Source organism: Rhinopithecus roxellana, chromosome 15 (genome assembly GCF_007565055.1).
Source record: "Rhinopithecus roxellana isolate Shanxi Qingling chromosome 15, ASM756505v1, whole genome shotgun sequence".
Taxonomy (NCBI): domain Eukaryota; kingdom Metazoa; phylum Chordata; class Mammalia; order Primates; family Cercopithecidae; genus Rhinopithecus; species Rhinopithecus roxellana.
In genome coordinates, this window is record NC_044563.1 from 44,899,268 (window position 1) to 44,914,236 (window position 14,969).

The following is a 14,969-nucleotide window of genomic DNA, read 5'->3' on the forward strand; positions in this document are numbered from 1 at the left end:
CTCTTGATACTTTAGTTCAGATTGTTTTTAGCTATTTTACCGCAGAGTTGGAATTTAAGAGTCTGGAGCTTGCAAATACAAACTTTCATTGCACTTAATTGCTGCTGTTCGGTGAACTCTCATTACCTTTTCCCTGGGTGGCTGCTATATTCCTGACTGGTTTCTCTATCCCTCATCTCATTTCAGATCCATTCTCAACATTCCTTTAGAATACTTTCTAAAACATGGAAATCTGAGTTTCCACTTCCGCTATTGGCAGAATAGTTCCTATCAGACCAACTCTTCCACAAATATAAACAGTAGACTATTGAGAAAAAAAACACCAATACAAACCTGAAGGCTATGGAGAAGAACAAAAAACAAATGCTAGACAAGAGTCAGCATTTGGACAAAAAGAATATCATGTGAAATTTGCATTATATATATGTGTGTGTATATATATATATACACACACACAGAGATATATATATAAATATATGTGTGTGTGTGTGTATATATATATATTTGCCTGAGGGCAGACCCCAGTCAGTACTAAGCAGGGCAGCAGCTAAAATACAGATAGATGCAGTCTTATCAAATAGAAGAACAAGAGGGAAGCATTCAGGGTAACTATAGCAGCTGTAAATTGGGATCAAGGGCAGGAGGATCCAAGAAAGGAAAAAACAACAGAAAGGGAGCCCAAAATTTTATGTATAAAACTCTGCGTAAGTCTCTGGCAATTCCCTGAACTATGCATGTGTGAGACAGACTTCAAGCAGCCCAACTAAGGCCAAACAACTAAACAGAGGTTTCACTTGGTGTCTATTTTAGTGCGAGATAGAGATTGAATTTAGCCATGTTAATTAATTACTGGCTAAAACAAACAAACAAAAATAACACTTTTTGGATGAATGTAACAAAAAACAGAATCCCTACAACATATCACTCACAATGTCCAAGACGTCATTCAAAATTATTATAAAGAAACAGGGAAACATGACTCATATTTAAGAGAAAGGGTTAATAGAAACAAGCTCTGAGATGAACCATATGTGGGAATTAGCTGGCAAGAATGTTAAAGTAGTTATTATAACTGTGGTTAAAGACATAAGAAGAATAGGCTTCTAATGAATTAACAAATAGGAAATTACATTAGAGAAACAGAAATTTAAAAAAAGAACCAAATGGAATTGAATCATATACAAAAATGCAATATGAGAAATAAAAAATTCCGTGATTGAACTTCACAGTAAATTGTAGGTGACACAAGAAAGGGTCAGTGAACTTGAAGAGTGGTCAGTAGAAATCACTGACTTGCAGAACAGAGAGAAGAAAAATTGGAAAAAAAATGAACAGAGCCTCAGGGAAAGTGGGCCAATATCAAAGGCCTAACGTGTGGAATTGGAGTCCCAAAGACTAGAAGCTGGAAAATGGGGCAGAAAACATTTTTGAAGAAATGATATCTAAAAGCTTTCCAAATTTAATGAAATGCATATGTTCTCAGATTTAAGAAGCTCGGTGAATCCCCGACAGGATAAATACAAAGATAACCATCACATAACTCAGTAGTAAACAACAATAACAACAATGACAACAAAGCCTATGGTTATGTCTGTAATCTTTTGGTGCAAACCCTTCTTGTCTTTTCCTGCTTATCACCACCCTCTTTCTTATTTTCACTAATCTGGAGATGCATATACAAAAACATTTTAAAATCCACTTTTTGGCCAGGTGCAATGGCTCACACCTGTAATCCCAACACTTTGAGAGGCTGAGGCGGGAGGAGCGCTTGAGCCCAGGAGTTCAAGACGAGTCTGGACAACATAGGGAAACCCTGTCTCTGCAAAAATAAAAAAATTAGCTGGGTATGGTGGCACATGCTTGTGGTCTGAGCTACTGACCACTGAGCTACTGAAGTGGGAGGATTGCTTGGGCCTAGGAGGTTGAGGCTGCAGTGAGCTGAAATCATGCCACTACACTCCAGCCTGGGTGACAGAGCTGGACCCTGTCACACTCACACACATACACACTCCATTTCTTTTCTAATCATGGTGTATAGATGCAAGCAATGTTGTTGGTTCTATGACAATACTTTTAAAACTACAAAAACAAGTTTGAAAGTGACGTGATGTGAAAAAGAGTGAAATCATGTTGTCATAGCCACATGGATGCAGCTGGTGGCTACTATCCTAAGTGAAATAACTCAGAAACAGAAAATCTAATACTGCATATTCTCACTTATAAGTGGAGGCTAATCAATGGGTACACATGCACATAAAGATGGAGATATTAGATACTGGAGACTCCAAAAGGGAGGAGGATGGAAGAAGGCCAGAGTTGAAAAACCACCTGTTGGAAGTTTTGGGGTACTATGTTCACTCTTTGGGTGATGTGTTCACTTGAAGCCCAAATGCCAGCATTATGCAGTTTCCCCATGTAACAAACCTGCACATATACCCCATATATGTATAATACAAAGTACATTAAAATATTTCTATATAAAAAATAATTTAAAAAGAAAGTCATGTGGTAGAAAGGGATGCGATTCCTTATAAGCTAATTACATATACAATACTCTCCTGCCCTTTTTTATTTATGATAATTCAATCATTTCTTAATTAATTTATTCATCTAATCATGAAACCTGTTTAGTCACCTACTTGGGGGCAGGTCCTGAGGATGTGATGACAAATAAGGACATCTTTACCCTTTAGAACTCATCATGTAATGGTCCATATTGGTCACTTTGGGATTCTGGTACTTCTAAAAATAACATTATTTTTACTTCTTATTACAAAAATCATACATGGGACATTTAGAAGATATAGGAGAGCAAAGGTAAGAGAATTCACTGTGCATTAATTATTCATTGAGCACTTAATTTGTGCCATTGACTATCCTTATTGCTGGAAGCACAGCATTTAAAAAAAAAAAACAAAAACGTTTCTCCCACTCTAACAGATGAGTCACATAAGGGGAAAACAAACAAATGCATCATCTATTAGAGTGGGAGAACTTGTTTTTGTAGTTTTAAAAGTATTGTCATAGAACCAACAATATTGCTTGCATCTATACACCATGATTGGAAAGGAAGTGGAGAGTGTGTATATATGTGAGAGAGAGAGATAATATTTAGAATGCCAAAAGTGGGCACTTCAAGGAAGGCTTTTTTAATTAAAAAAAATTTAGCTCATTCTAGATACTTTAGAAATTACCTTTGAGTAGCAAATGTTAAGGACATACGTATTTTGCACATATATTCCTTATTTATAGTTAACCATATGTTATTTTTTACCTGCAGAATACTAAAACATATTCTACCTATGTGCCATCTAAGTTTTGTGGCAGAGTCTTTTTATGGGGGCCAAACAATTCTTGACCAATTTTTAAAGCCCTGAAATAGCTCAGTGTTTTGAGGTTATTTTGGTGGAGTATGAATTTACTTCTTTGTCATTTGGAGAAGGCGCACAGTACTATTATGAACAGAGAAGAGCTGTATGAAAGCTGATCTTCCAGCATCTATCATCTCCTTTTAGTCTAATGAGATACTGCCATTATCTCCTGATGAAATATTGTTCTATAAACCCTTACCCAGTCATATGATTTCTGCAGATCTTACAGGAGCAATCTGAGCTCAAGCAATATTAATTACTATTTCATTTGTCCATTTGTCTGTGTATAATCACGTATTTTAATGATCTTCTATTTCCTGTGGCTTGTGTAGACTTGGAGACTAATTCAAAAGAGTTGAATTTTTTTGGATATGTTTAGTTGAATGTGCAGTTCTCTTTTGAAGCATCCTGTCTCCAAATCCTGTTTTGAAAAGAGTGCTGATGAGTAGCACACTACCTGGCATATTGTGAGTATGCAATAAAATCATGCCTTTTCAGCAGACCTTAACTAAAGAGTTAATTTTATTTATTTAAATCCACCTTTCAAATGACTCTCATTCTGTTTTGTCAGTGGTTGACGAGGGTAAAGGCACTTGAGGATGTGCAACACACAGGACAGGGGAGCAAGCCTTTCTCAGTGTGGAGAACTAGGATAAACTTTTGCTCATAAAGGGTTACATGAATGACAAAGGATCACAGCATTATGGGAGGATACTACACACCTGTTCTTCAGGGAGTATGTTGGACATCCCTGTTCCTTCCTCACCTGGCAGGTATGTTTTGAGGTACTCCCAGCCACACTACCCTGAATTCCCATATCTGGGTTGCCCTCTATGCCAGCCTCTCCTCTTAGCCTTGAATTTAGCTTTGTTGCTTAAGGCAAGTCACTTCCCTCTCTGGGTGTGTTTCTTCTGAAAATGGATGGGGTTGAACTAGATGAGAGCCAGGGTGGCTTCAACTGATGTGTGGTGGCCCTCTGCCCTGCTTACTTTCATCTCCATGGCTCCAAGGTGGCTCACAAACACAAATCTTCAGCCCCTTGGATTGGGTTCAAGGGAGTGCTATCAGGAACTCATGGGAGAGACAGGAATCTTTTCAGAAACCTCAGCCTGTCCTCTTTTTCCTGAAACGGGCCTTTGTTGACAGTAGTCACTGTCCATGCTGTTTAGCCTAAGGAAGGTGACAGTGGGTGGGCCACCTCAGGCCATATGGAGGAAGGCCTGGCACAGAAACAAGGCCAGGCAGGCTGTGGTTAGTCTGAATTTAGCTGTAGCCTCAGAATCAGGGGACTTGGGCTTGACAGCTGACATTAAATGATACACAACTCTGGTTAAGTCACTTAACTCAAATTTTATCTCTTCATCTGTAGATTGCTTGAAGACCAAATTAAGGAGCTCATTCAACAAATACATTAAAAAAAAAAAAAAAAAGATAATATAAGCCATAAGGCACATACGAATCACTTGGGAATCTTGATAAAATGCAAATTTTGGTTTGGTAGATCTGGAGTGGGGCTAAAAATTCTGCATTTCTAACAAGCTCCAGGGTGAACCTAGCTGATACTGCTGCTGCTTGAGTGTTCATCTATCCTGATGAACAAGGATAGAAACCATTAAAATAGTTGAAAATGAAAATAACAGTGAATTATCTAAACCCCACCACCCTCACACTACTTTCACATCTGATATTTTTCAGTTACCTAATAAACATTTTCCATGTTTCTACAGATTCTATGGACTGCAAAGTTTCTGTAACTATTATTATTGAGTAGCTACACAATATGCCATAGTGTTGAAATAGCATCATTTATCCAGTTGCTTCCCTCACACTGGACCAGTGAGTCCCAGGAAGTGGCTGCAAGGAAGCAGTGTGTTTCTGGGACAGCCCAAGGGCATTTCTTACTTCCTCCTGTTCCTCCCTAGGATCAATCTGTAGGAGTAAACTGGCTCAAGACTGTGAACATCTTTATGAACTCCTGTTACTTTTGACTTCTTATTTTCCAAAAGGCCAACAAAATTATAGATAGGTACATATTTTGATTATTAAAAATACGTTTCCTTGTACACTGTTGGTAAGAATGCAAAATGGTGCAGCTGCTATGGAAAACAGTATGGAGTTTCCTCAAAAAGTTAAAAATAGAATTATCATGTGATCCAGTAATCCCACTTCTGGGTATTTAGTAAAAAGAATTGAAATCAAGATCTTGCACTATGTTCATTGCAGCATTATTCACAATAGCCGACATGTGGAAACAACCTAAATGTCTGTTGATAAAGGAGTAGATAAAGAAAATGTGTCATATACATACAATGGAATATTTTTCAGCCTTAAAGGGAAGGAAATCCTGCCATATGCAACAACATGAATGAATCTTGAGGACATTATGCTAAGTGGCGTAAGCCAGTCACAGGACAAATACTGCATGATTCCCACTGACATGAGGAATCTGAAGTAGTCAAACTTATAGGAGCAGAGAGTAGACGGTGGTTGCCAGGCACTAGGGAGAGGAAAAAATAGAGTTGCTATTCAACTGGGTATAAAGTTTCAGTTATGCAGCTGAATAAGTTCTAGAGGACTGCTCTACAACATTGTACTTACTGTTAAAAATACTGCACTGTGCAGTTAAAAATTTGTTAAGGCTGGCGTGGTGGCTCATACCGGAAATCCCAGCATTTTGGGAGGTTAAGGCAGGTGGATCCCTTCAGCCCAGGAGCTGGAGACCAGCCTGGGCAACATAGAGGGACTCTGTCTCTATGACAAATACAAAAATTATCTGGGCATGGTGGTACGCACCTGTAGTCTCAGCTACTCGGGAAGCTGAGATGGGAGGACTGCTAGGGCCCAAGAGGTCGAGGCTACAGGGAGCCATGATGGCACAGTGCGCTCCAGCCTGGGTGACAGAGTGATACCCTGTCTCAAAAAACCCAAAAAATTGTTAAGAGGATAGATCTCATGTTAAGTGCTCTTACCACAATTTTTAAAAAGTTCCTTATAGAAAAGTATTCTTAAAATGACAGTTTCCCTAATACCACTGCTAACATTTTGATTTTTTTTAATCATTAATTTGTTCAATAAACATTTATTATACACTTAGAATGTGCCAGGTTCAGTGTTATATATGGGGATGCTGCAGCGAACAGTTTTTCTTTATAGGCATATGTGCAACATTATCCATCAGTCAATCTATATAACAAAAAGTGTATGCAATACAAAAATAAACATGTACATACATACTACAAGATGTTTTTATTCGTGTTTTATGTGAATAGCGAGACCAAAAAAACCATTAATTGGGCCCAGTGTAGGCCAGCAATGGTATTCTGTCCCCTGGATATACACAAATAAGAAAAATGATACAGCCCATTCCTTTTAGGCATCTTAAAGTATACCAAAGTTTGTAACAGCTAGGTAGGCACACAACAGAGAATGAGTTCCCTGACATCAGCGGGAATCTATCACGGGGTAAAGTGGACGGAAACCTCGCCCTGCTGCTTACTGCTTGTTGCTCTTCAGGCACTATTTAATTTCTCGGTGCTTTAATTTATATAGAGATACAAATGTCATCTATGGTTGTGGCCGAGAAGAATGAATGAAATAACGTACCTAAAATGTTCACAGGGCCTAGCATATGGCAAGCGCTTCCTAAATAGACATTGCTTTTGTTGTCATGAGTGCTAGTGATAGAGGACCTTGGGTTTGGGCCTTATTGTGCCACTAACCAGCAGTGTTATTTTGGGCAGCAGTGCTGTCCCTGGACCTCAGCCCTCCCTCTGGGAAATGCAGAGCATGGAGGAAAGTGGTAGTTCAGTGTTTGGAGATTCGTGGCAAACTATTGGGCACAACTCCTTGAAATCTTCCGGAGTTGGCGAGGCACTGCGGGGCGATTACAGGGGGCGCAACCTCGCAGTCCCGGCCACAACCTCCCCGAGCCCGCCGAGCCAGCCTCCAGCCTCTAAGGTGCCCCAGGGTGGCGCAGGGGCGGGCAGCTGGGCGCACGCGGAGGGCGCAGCCTCAGGGGGGATCCTGGGCGAAGAGCTGAGAGTGGCGCTGGTAGGGGCCTTTGAGGGGCCGCAGCCAAGCCCATGGCTTCGGACTTTGATGAAAACTAGCTGCAAGGTTTGGTTTCCTCGGGACAAGGGTGGAGGAAGGTGCTGGAACCCTTCCCCTTCCAATCCCGGTGTGGCCTTCTGACTGGCAGACAATACTAGAGGTATTAGCTTTCCTCTTGCCTCTGCCCCCTCGGTCCCGAAAGGTCCTGGAGCCCTTCCCTGCAAGGTAATAGTGCACCTGAGAAATCCCAGTGGTGCCTTGTTCTCTCTACAAAGGCAATGAATGCCCAGCACAATTTGGCATGGAGTTGGCTCTCAAGATAATTGTTGAATGAATGAATGAATGAATGAGTGAGTGAGTGAATGAATGTCATCATTAGGGGTGGGCCTAGGGCACCAGCAAGATCAGGAGATCTCATCTTTCATCCTCACCTTCCTTGTTCACTCCATTTGTTCACATCTGTACAGAATTTTCACCGTTGTGTTGGTCACAGCGGGTTGGTGTAAAGGGGTCATGTTTTCAGGTAAGAGCAGCATTGCATAGTGAGCAGAAACCCCAGCTGAGTGGGACTTCTCAGTTCTGTGTCCCCACCTTGGGGACTCAGACATCTATTCCTGCCTTCTATTAAGCTTGACAGCAAACTCAACAGATGTAAATATTGACACTTGCTGGAAAAGTGTGAAGGAATTTGTTAAAGAGAAGCTTAAAGGGAGGCAGACGTTGCGAGGCTTTTTATGCCTTTCAGGGTAACTTCAGGACTTCAGGATGGTTTAATATGTTTCAACTCAGCATATGACCTAATGATTCATTTCTTCTTAGAAGCTGAGTCTGAAAGGAGTGAGGTTTTTAGCTGGCGTTTTATTTTGTGTCTGCTTGTGGCAGGAAATAACAGGTTCATATGTGACTCTCCACCTCCTGAGGCTAGAGCAAGAGTGTCAATGATGTGCCCGTAGGAAGAGCACCATACGTTTGAATGGTGCCTTATCAGTGTCCTGGGCTTTCACATGCTTTATCATGCTTAAAACCCATAGCCCTGTGGAATAGCCAGAAAGAGATTATTATTCCAGTTTTCCAGCGTTGTTACTTCAGTTATTGAATAGCCACTATGTGCTGAATGTTAGAGGTACAAAGAGTAAGGCCTATCTCTGCCCTTAGCACACGGTCTAGTGAAAGAGAAAGATATGCACATGGATCACTCTGATATGACATGTTACCTGATAGGGTAGATCAAGCCCAACATCTGTTTTTGAAAATAAAGGTTTTTTTGTTTTTGTTTTGTTGTTGTTTCAAGACAGACTGTCCCCCAGACTGAAGTGCATCTAACTCTGTCCCCCAGACTGAAGTGCATCATACCTTGTGATGCACAAAGTCATACCTTGTGACCTGTATAACCATAGCTCACTGCAGCCTCTAACACTCAGACTCAAGGGATCTTCCCATCTCAGCCTCCCAAGTAGCTGGGACTACAGATATGTACCACCAGGCCCTGCTAATTAGAACTTTTTTTTTTTTTTTATGGACATGGATCTCAATATGTTGCTCAGGCTAGTCTTAAATTTTGGCCTCAAGCAATCCTCCTGCCTCAACCTCCCAAGATGCTGGGATTACAGGCATGAGCCACCATGTCTGGCCCAATGGTAAAGTTTTACTGGGACACAGCTGTACTCATTTATTTATATGTTGTCCATGGATGCTTTCGTGCTACAATGGCAGAGTTTAATATAATAGTTGTGACCCAGGCTATCTGGCCTACAGAGCCTAAAATTTTGACTGTCGAACCTTTATAGAAAAAGTTTGCTAACCTGTAGAATAGAGGAATAATGCTCAGGTGGGTGGGCATTTAGAGTTGGGGTACATAGCACCACCTGGGGGTTGAGAAAGCCTTCCTGGGAAAGGCACTGCTTGAGCTAGGAACTGAAGGGTAAGACTTGTGGGAGTTAAAAGGATAAGATGGGTACTCCAGGCAAAGGAAAGCCAAGGGCCTAGACAACAGAATGATACATAGGGAGAACCACAAGCAGTTTATGATTACTAGGATACAATATGCAAGATGGGGATGGAAGCAGATGAGGAAATCAGTCTTGACTTGGGTGATTTGCTGGAGGTGGTGTGTCTAGGTGGGGCAGGACTAAAATCCAGGTTTTCTAACTGGCAGTCCTATGTGCTTATCACAACAGCAAGGACAGCAAATACACAGAAACCATGTTGTCATTCCTTCAACCTAGGTCCACAGTGACCAGTGCTGACTGAGCACAGAACTCTTTCCTGCAGCTTTATTTGTACTCCAGGTGGCTACTATTTGTCAGAGTGAGTGTGCATGTTCAGACCTATATGCTATCCCTAATTTACCTCATTCCAGCCATAGTGAGAAGGTTTTAGATTTATTTTTCTCTGGATCTATTAGAAAAAGCCTTCAGAAGCAAAAGCTACCAATTCAAACAGTCCCATTTCAGCACATTCTAAATTATTGCTTACCCTGCCTATGCCAGGTCATACACCAGGTGGTTTACACACTTTATCTCTCTTAATCCTCACTTCAAGGTCATGAGAGAGGTAGAATAAATAAGTCATTTACCCAGGGGTCTGGAAGTAAGCATTTTAATTGTTCAAAAAGATTTTAAAAGATTATATGTTAAAAATTACGATACTTAAGGAACAACTTGGTGTTGTGGTACTATATAGGGCTGGGTTGTAAATGACCAGTGGGCATGCCAGAGGCTCAGCCCCTACAACATCCATAGTGGGATATGAACCGTTATGAGTGATTGCAGTGACCTTGTGACTCGTAGCTTGTAAAATAGAAGGTGGGATGATTATTTTTTGTTTATGTTTTGCTGGATATCACGTTTTTTATATCTTTTTTTTTTTTTTTGAGACGGAGTCTCGCTCTCACCCAGGCTGGAGTGCAGTGGTGCGATCTCGGCTCACTGCAAGCTCCGCCTCCTGGGTTCATGCCACTCTCCTGCCTCAGCCTCCCAAGTAGCTGGAACCACAGATGCCCGCCACCACACCTGGCTAATTTTTTGTATTTTTAGTAGAGACGGGGTTTCACTGTGTTAGCCAGGATGGTCTCAATCTTCTGACCTCATGATCGTCTCGCCTCAGCCACCCAAAGTGCTGGGATTACAGGCGTGAACCACCGCGCCCGGCCACCTTTTTTTATATCTTTTAACTGTGCTTGTGGAAATTGACATTAGACATGCATTCCTTAATCCATGTAATAGGTAAGAACATATAGATAAACAAAGGGCAGTGGGGAGGGGAAAGAAAAAAGAAAGGTAGGAAGGAAGGAAAGAAGGAAAAATATATCCAGAAGATACAAGACCTGGATCAAATGGTAGCAGGAAAAGTTCTTTTGAAGATATCTAAATGTTGGAAATATCATTCATCCAGGACAGGTGAGGTCCTGGAATTCTAGTGAGCAATTTCCCTCTGTGCTGTTATTTTTCATATTTTGGAAAGAAGAGCACTAAGGCTTGAAGAGGTTAGATAGCTTGCCTCTGCTACTTAGTAGGAGACCCAGAATTTCCACAGTGGCCTTCCAGAGTTGACAATCCAAGATCTTAACTACGATTATATTCATCTTTGATCCTTGGGAAGAAGGGAAGATATTTTCAATTCAGACGTGAAAACATAAAGTAGCTGAATGAAGCAGTGTGGAATTAGCAGAGAGCAGAAAAAGCAAGCACCAATCTGTGTCTTGATGTCATGTTTAAATCTTTTTCTTTTTTTTTTTTTTTGAGATGGAGTCTCGCTCTGTCGCCCAGGCTGGAGTGCAGTGGCCGGATCTCAGCTCACTGCAAGCTCCGCCTCCCGGGTTCCCGCCCTTCTCCTGCCTCAGCCTCCCGAGTAGCTGGGACTACAGGCGCCCGCCACCTCGCCCGGCTAGTTTTTTGTATTTTTTAGTAGAGACGGGGTTTCACCATGTTCGCTAGGATGGTCTCGATCTCCTGACCTCGTGATCCACCCGTCTCGGCCTCCCAAAGTGCTGGGATTACAGGCTTGAGCCACCGTGCCCGGCCTATGTTTAAATCTTGCTTTGGGTTTTTTTTTTTTTTTTTTTTTTTTTTTTAACTGTCTTTCTAGAAAAGACATAGGTAGTAGCATTAGGTACACTAATCCTTTCTCCTCAGTTATCCACATCTGGAAGTAGTTTGATAGCTAGATATATGATATCATCATGCCTGCTACCTGTCATCTGTTGGCAGCTCACCAATTATCCAATTTCTAGGGCATCTCTCTTTAATATCTGTTTCAGAAGTCTTGGGCTGACAGAAAGCCAGTTACACCTGAAGTGGCTGAAGCTTGAGTGAGGACCCTTATCTAGGTCAGCCAAAGATGAGAATGAGATAAGCTGAGTAACAGGTCTTAAGAAAGAAAAAATTAAGTACCAATGCCTTGTCCAAGGAAAGAGAAGACTCCAGCTGGGAGATATTGCCAAAGGTCAGAAGACATGCTGAGTGTAAATAGAGCAGTAGAAATTGGGAGTAAATAGATAGGTTTTGGTTGGGGGCGGGGGGATGATGTAGAGAATGTCCCTATAGGGTCTGAGCACAGGTGGGTCAGTTTATAAGTACATAATCTTTCTAAATGAATATTCCAAGGGTCAACTTTATTTCAGTGAAAGAACACTCCACAAATTGCTTAGACACACTCCCATCTATCCGTCATTTATGTAGACATTCAGTAGACACTAATTGACAATCTACTCTGTGCTCAGCACCATTCTAGGCTCCAGGTAAGCAAAGATGAGCAACACCCAGTTTCTGCCTTGAAGGATCACCCATGCCTGGTTCAGTAGAGACAGAGACAGAGATATGAGTTTCCCTTTTATCTATTTTCTCCCAGAAGTACCCTGGTTTTCATAAAGACCATGGCTTGACATGCTATACCATTACAATAATAATGTATAATTAGTGGAAAACCAAAGGAATGACTGGAAATTGCCTTTAGTTGTGGGAACAGCTGGGCTTCTCAGGATAACACTGGAAAATACTGTACTATGTGAGCAAGGTCTGTAGGGTCCAGGTTTCTGTGGAGATACAGCTACTTCCCTTCCAAATGCCAACTTTAAATTCTGACATTTTGGCATTTATGTGAGTGACTGTAGGACTATATATGTAGGTGATTGGCCCTCTCAAGAGACTTTGGATTAGAACCTTCCTGGTTTTGATAAATGCACCTTCTTTTCCTCAAAGTCCTTTATAACTTTTTAGACCAGTGACCTCCCTTTTTAGCAGCTCCTTGGCTAGAAGGAGAAGACAGTCAATCTACCATTTTGACTGTAATTCAATTTGGTTTCAGGCACTTTTAATAATTTGGTATTCTGTTGTGAGATGAGGTATAGAGGCCACCTCTACTCTTTCAGTTCCGACAGCAGGAGTAGAAAAGATGGTAGTTTTGTTCAAGCTAGCCATTCATTTATTCTCTAAACATTTATCATGCACTGTGCTGGGACAAGAGCTATGTTCGGTTCTTGGTATATAATGTACATAAAATAGGTGCATATTGGTCAATGTCTCCATGAGGTTTACTCTCCATCAGGTGTAGGGTATCATGATATTTGGCAAATAACAAGTGTTAATAAGCAAAGGCTAGGCTGTTATGAATGTACAATAGTGGTTGGCCTAATTTGGATTGAGAGACAGGGAAGACCTCTTTAAGAAAGAGATAACAGGCTGGGCATGGTGGTCATGCCTGTAATTCCAGCACTTTGGGATGCTGAGGTGGGTGGACCACCTGAGGTCAGGAGTTCGAGACCAGCCTGGCCAACATGGTGAAACCCCATCTCTACTAAAAATACAAAAGTTAGCTAGGCATGGTGGTGGGTGTCTGTAGTCCCAGCTGCTTGGGAGGTTGAAGCAGGAGAATTGCTTGAACCTGGGAGGCAGAGGTTGCAGTGAGCTGAGATCGCATCACTGCACTCCAGCCTGGGTGACAAGAGTGAAACTCCGTCTGTTTAAAAAAAAAAGAGAGAGAGAGACAATAATGCTGAAATTTGAAGGAGTGGGCACTAGCCAGGCAGAGTCTGGGAAAGAGATTCCAGGGAGAGGGAGCAGCATATGTGTAGACTCTGAGCTGAAAAGAAGAGGATGTCGCCTATACACTGTCAGAGACAAACACAGGTGTGCCATAGTCATGGTGGGGAAGAGTGGCACAAAATGAGCATGGTGAGGTGGCTCAGAGCCAGCCCGTATAGGGCCCTGTAGCACCTGGTAAAGAGTGTGGATTTCATTCTGGGTACAGTGGGAAGTCACAGACAGGTGGCAAGCAGAGAAGTAGTATGATCTGCTTGCATTACAAAATATCTCTGAATACTGTGTGCAGAATGAATCAGATATGCATTTAAGAAAAACAGTACATAGCCTGAGTCATCAAATGCATATTGCAAAGTGGGCAGAGAGCCTGAACATATGCTGGGCACATGCAAGCTGCTTCCTCCCCTTGCCTCCCCCTACCAAATGTCCTGCCTGGGAGGCAGAATGCAGTTTGCAGAATGCAGTTTACAGAACTTGAAACCAAGTACAAAGTGTCTACAATTACAGGAGAGGAAAGCATTGAGGAGGAAATAATAAATCAAGTATTAAAGATCTCAACAACTTAGAGAACAAGATACCAGTCTTAAGTGAAAGGTTTAAATTCCTAACTTACTGTGTAAGATGAGCCTCCAATTAAAGACTTCTAATAAGAAAATCAGAGATTTGGTGTTAAAACATCCTCAAGTAATCTGTGGGGAATGTCACTTTTATATTTATAGCACTTACTATCATCTGATTTGAAGTAGAGTCTAGATCTATCTTCTCCAGGGAGAGCTCCTTGAGGACAAGGAGTTTGCCTCTTTCATGTTATTTGGCACAGTTTTTAGCCCATAAGAGGCTCTCAGTAAATACTGGTTAAACAGAAATGAGAAAAAGGAGATGTTAAGCTCAAAGAGCAAGGTAAAGCCATTCTGCTCTTTTTTTCTTTGACGGTGATGATGGCAAGAGTTACCATAAACTGGCCAGGTGTGATGGCTCACGCCATAATCCCAGAAACCAAAGCCCAGGGTAGGAGAATCACTTGAGGCCAGGAGTTTGAAACTAGACTGGGCAACAGCAAGACCCAGTATTTGTAACAAACAAACAAAACTATCCAGGGGTGCACGCTTATCATTCCAGCTACTCAGGAGGCTGAGGCAGGAGGATTACTTGAGCCCAGGAGTTTGAGGCTGCAGTGAGCTATGATTGTGCCACAGCACTCCAGCCTGAGTGACAGAGCAAGACTTTGTATCTCAATTAAATAAGTAAAATAAATAAAGAGTTACTATAACCTGAGTTGTTTACTATGTGCCAGGCACTGTGTCAAGTACTTTATGTTGGCCAGGCATGGTGGCTCACTCCTGTAATTCCAGCACATTGAAAGTAAGCCAAGTTGGGAGGATTTTTTGAGGCCAGGAGTTTCAGATCAGCCTGGGCAATATAGTGAGACCCTGTCTCTATCTAAGAAATTTAAAATAAAAAAGCACTTTATATGCAATAGTCCTTTTAACTCTTTAATTATATAAGGAAT

General features: G+C 41.5%; 1 pseudogene; it reads left to right on the top strand.

The window, feature by feature from the left end:
• Positions 1-7,157: 7,157 nt before the first annotated feature.
• The window catches only part of LOC104656423, a 39,710-nt pseudogene continuing 31,898 nt past the window's right edge, over positions 7,158-14,969 (top strand).